Source organism: Arachis ipaensis, chromosome B04 (assembly GCF_000816755.2).
Source record: "Arachis ipaensis cultivar K30076 chromosome B04, Araip1.1, whole genome shotgun sequence".
In the NCBI taxonomy this organism is placed as follows: Eukaryota; Viridiplantae; Streptophyta; class Magnoliopsida; order Fabales; family Fabaceae; genus Arachis; species Arachis ipaensis.
Genome location: NC_029788.2, coordinates 123486411 through 123491838, shown reverse-complemented (window position 1 = coordinate 123491838; position 5428 = coordinate 123486411).

Sequence of the window (5428 nt, the reverse complement as noted above, 5' to 3'; positions counted from 1 at the left end):
GCTTTGTGTGTAATTCGAACCAATGTGGTTCGAACTACTAACCCAAGTAATTCGAACTCCTCTAGTTCGAACTATAGCCATTTGTGCAAACTATGTAATTCGAACCAGGCTGGTTCGAATTACCCTTTTCATGGTCCTTCATAAATCGAACCAAGCTGGTTCGAATTAGGGGTAATTCGGCTATATAAGGAGTTCGAATCACCCTCATTCGAACTATTATTCCTTCCCCCTACCCCACCAAATCTCAGAGAAAACGACCCAGATTCTCTCCGAGGAAGACCTGAACGGAATACTCTGCTGATGGGGGATGATCCGGCACGGTTATATCGCTTGGACGGAGTCGCTCATATAGCCGGGGTCATCAACGACGAGGTTAGTACGGAAATATTTTTTATTATAGTGGTATCTAGACGAGGCCCTTGTCAGTGCATTCGTGGAGCGATGGCGTCCCGAGACGCACACGTTTCATATGCCGTTCGGAGAGTGCACTATCACACTCCAGGACGTGGCATACCAGCTGGGTTTGCCAGTGGACGGCCGTTACGTGAGCGGGTGCCTGTCAGAGTTCCATATATACATCGACGGTGGCCGTCCAGCCTGGGTCTGGTTCCAGGAGTTGCTCGGAGTTATACCTCCTCTTAGTCAGGTTCAGAAGTACGCCGTGAACTGCAGCTGGTTTCAGGAGACTTTTGGCGAGTGCCCGGAGGATGCAGATGAGGAGACTGTGCGCCGATATGCCCGTGCGTACATCATGATGTTGTTGGGCACGCAGCTGTTCGCGGACAAGTCCGGGAACCGGATTCACATCAGATGGCTTCCGTACCTAGCGAGGCTGGAGGAGCTGGGTACCTACAGCTGGGGTTCTGCAGCACTGGCTTGGTTGTACCGTTGCATGTGCCGAGTGGCGAACAGACATGTCGTCAAGTTAGCCGGCCCGCTTCAGCTACTTCAGTCTTGGATATTTTGGCGCTTTCCTCGGTTTAGGCCTGCAGGATATGAGACGTTCAGCTGGCCGTTGGCCTCGAGGTACTAGAAACGGCCTTATCTATTTCAATTTTACACACATCACTGCATTTCATTAATAGTCTATTGCATACTCTAAACACATATTTCAGTTGATGTAACACATGTGTATGTTGCAGATGGTCAGGTTACAACCCTTCCGGGAGCGACAAGGGTCCTAGAGTGGCGATGTGGAGGCTCAGGATAGACCGGTTACAGGACAGGGAGGTGAGTATGCAAGTTAACAAGTGTCCTTTTATAAGCAAGCTTTTCTATTTGGTTCCAACAGTTGCCCTGACAAGAATGGCTTCCTTGTGTTGTGCAGTTCATATGGATGCCGTACAGTAGCCCCGACGTACTTCAGGTTTTGCATCCGGAGGTTTTGGAGCCTCGGCATATGGCGTTGTGGCGCTCTGTGACCGCGCTGATCTACTTTGCTGTCATAGAGTGGCATCAGATAGATCGTGTTCTTCCGCAGTTTGGAGGGGTTCAGCCCCCTCCGCTTCCCACCCTGAACATCGACTTTCTGATGTCCAAGGACGGTAGAGGTGGAGATCGGTGGTTCCCGTCTTATTTGGAGAAGTGGCATCTCTACTGGGACTCTCGTCAGGAGAGTGTGCTGAGGTTCGACGTTGTTGCCGACCCCGGACCGTCGCATGAGTTCCTTGATTGGTGGAGTCAGCATGGGAAGAGGTTCTTGTCTCCGGACACACAGCTGGGGGATCCTAGAGCAGTTCCGGTTCCAGTTGAGGCGTCACAGCGAGGTCCGGGGCGAGTTCCTGACATGGATCGTCCTGAGGACGTGCCGGACAGGCGTAGGGTTGAGAGGAGGATGGGTGTGGGGACACGGCGGAGCCATCGTGAGTTTAGGTGGCCTGATCATGGTATGGACGATGATCACGACGCCGGTCCAGTTAGAGGCGGACGACGACGCCAGGGAGGTAGGGCAAGGGGGCATGCTGACCGTGGGGACGACGACGATGATCAGCATGGGCCCGTTGGCGGGGGTGGTTCAGGGGCTGTTGCAGCTGCGGGTACTAGTACACACGATGGCGGTCATGGGGGTGAGTGGTATGGTACAGGGATGGGTGACGGGGCTGACACGGGTGACGCTGGGCTTGGATCGGGCCCTCTTGGACATTACTTCGTTGGGGTGCCAGCCGATGAGCAGCCTGAGCAGGGGGGTACACCTTGGGTTATCCCGGGATCACAGTGGTCAGACTTCATTGGGTCCGAGACGCTTGTTGGGGACTTCGGTAGTCCGCGCTTCCTAGAGGAGATCAGCGCCATCATGCAGGGGGACGTCACTCCCCGCAGTGGTGGTCAGAGCTCAGGCACACAGGCCCCGTTAGATGTTGATCTGAACGAGCCTCCATTGTCATCCGGTGGTCAGCAGTTCTGTCTCGGAGGTACCCCTCCATCCGTCTTCACCGCTGCATCACAGTCTGGCGCAGGGGTGGCTGCGGCACCCCTGCATGTTGCGCCACCTGCACAGCCTGCCCCGCAGGAGGACGGGGATGACATCGAGGATGAGGAGCCGTTTATCCGCCGAGGTCAGAGGGCACGGGTAGCCCGTCGCTGTGGTACTGGATCGCATCTGTTTAGATGATGCATGTTTCATGTATTTTTTTTTCTATGGTTCAATCGTGTATGATAACGATATGTACTTTCCTTGTTATTTTGTAGTCTATTTACCTATGTTATTTGTTATTTGTGTTGTGGGACATTGACTATTTATAATCATCGAATCATGAAACAGTTTAGTGTTTACCTTTGCATATTAAAATTTGCATCGAAGGAACTTGTAGCAGTATTCATAATGAAAGACAACATATTCATTACTACTCACAACAATCAAAGTACAATGTATAAAGATCACACAATTACATACGTGCTAAGACATTGCATCTAACAGGAAAACTAAAATGTAAATAATACTAACACTAACTACATGCCCACTAATGGCGTCCTGCCTGAGACGATCCTCCAACCTGTGGGCAACAACGTCGTGTGTGTCCGGGTTGGCGACCGATTCTGAGTCCATAAGGAATAATCAATCCGGTTCGCCCAGTCACACATCGCCGGGTCTTCAGACCGAAGAATATCAAACCAGTAATCAAATTCAACCTCGGTCTTCGCATACGCCGCGTTGACTAGTAGCCTCCTAGCATCTTTGCCCTTGAAGGTAAGGGCAAAATTAGCCGCTACGTGTCGTATGCAGAATGCACGGTACGCAGATGGCGGTAGCCAACCTCTGTCAGGGGCCTCAAGCGCAGCCTTGATGCTGTTATGCCTGTCCGATATAACCAGCAGACCGGGCTGCGGGGTCACGTGCTCTCGAAGGTGCGAGAGAAAGAATGTCCAGGACTCTGCATTCTCACCCTCCACCAGGGCGAATGCGACTGGTAGAATGTTGGAGTTCCCGTCCTGTGCAATCGCGATGAGCAACGTTCCCCCATACTTCCCATACAGATGTGTGCCGTCAATGCTGACTAGCGGCTTGCAATGACGGAATGCCTCGATGCACAGAGGGAAAATCTAGAAAAGTTTGTGGAAATACGCTTGAGACTCGTCCACCTGTCCTCCAACTCGAACCGGGCTCGTTCTGAGGACCGCAACACTTCCAGGCATCGTCAGCTGGACACCCAACACCCACCTAGGGATGTCGTTGTATGACTCATCCCAGTCACCGTAGATGAGGGCAATAGCCTTCTGCTTTGCCATCCATACCCTCCTGTAAGTCGGCCTAAAACCAAAGTGCGCTGCCGTGGCGTTTAGGAGCACCTTTATGCTCACGGATGCGTCAGCCCTAACCATTGGCATAATGAACGCCGAAATCACATGATAATCCAAACTCCTGTGGTTGCTCGAGATGGATGTGGCCAGGCAAGTGTGAGGTCCGTTGTACCGTTTGACCTCCCAAAGACCCTTGCGCTTCCGGAGACTCAGTCGAATCAACCATGTGCACCCATTCCCAAACTCGGAACACTTGCCCACGTACCTCCGGTGATCGGACTCCAGCACCTTGTACTGTACCCCTCGCCGGATGCTATAACTCTTCACACTTAGCAGGGCCTCGTCTTTATCCTGGAATTGCTGACCAACCTGGAACTCTGTCAGACCAGCAGTCCCTTCCGCATCTCTAGCTCCGAATCCAACAGCGTGCCCTAAAACCCCCTCATGCCTCATGGCGTCCAAGTCCAATGAGGAAAAATGTGGTGGATATTGCTGTGTGCCAGAGCTAGAACCACCGCCCGCCAATGCAGGACCAGTCGCTCCAACCTCGTCGCCGCTGTCATCCTCAATCGTATCCGGCTCGACGTCGTCCTCATCTGCATCACCCAAGACTCCGTCTCCAGCGCCAACCGGTGGAACGCCCTCTAAAGCGTTCGGCATAATATCAAAGGATCCTGCCTCGTCGCCTACGCCGTCATTCAGATCAACCGCAAAAGACGGGGAGGCGACAAGTTGGACCGCTGGCTCGTACACTGGGACGGAGGAAGAAGCCACGGCAGCCCTGGAACTGGAGCCAGCTGCCGTGGCTACATTGGTGGTATTCCGGTTGGAACCCCCTGAGCTGGATACCACATCAATCAGCTTTGCGAGCAACTCTGGTGTCCTCACCTCCGGAAACTGCCTCCGACAAAGAAACATGACTTGCAGGTCCTCATCACTGCCAATCGTGAGACAATCATACTTCACCGTATCGTGCAGGATCGTGACTGGAATGCGATAGAAAAACTTCTTAACCCGCTTCGCACCTTCCAGGCCAAGTTTCATCAGCACAGATCTAACAAGGTCATCATAGCTTGTCGTCGAATTCACGACAATACAGAGAGGATCCTTATCTGTGAACTTCACTTCGGAACGAGTTTTCCTCTTAATGGATCCTCTGTGGTGAACCAGAACAACAAAACTCTCCTCACTAGCCATCTTACTGGTCTAATGAGACCAACTCACGCTTAGAACGGTTATATAGAGGCCTATCTCCCACTAATTCGAACCGGCCCGGTTCGAATTATGGTTTGTGTAATTCGAACCAGCCCGGTTCGAATTACTCAGGCCGGATCTCTCTCTATAATTCGAACCTACCTGGTTCGAACTTTGTCCAGTCAAGGTTCAAACCAACCTGGTTCGATTTATGAAGAATATTTTGGTGGGAGTTCGAACCACGTTGGTTCGAATTACATTCAAAGCTACTCTCCTCCTAATTCGAACCACCCTGGTTCGAATTACTAAGGTTTGTAGTTCGAACCGACCTGGTTCGAATTACATAAAATTAGGTTCTGGCTTATTGCTGAAACGATTTTCAGTTTGGCGTATTTACGTTACACATTTCCAACGTTGGCTTATTTGGATTTTTTGCCCTTTTATCTAATTCTCTTAAATAAAAAATTAATTTGTTTTTATAATATGTCTAATAATT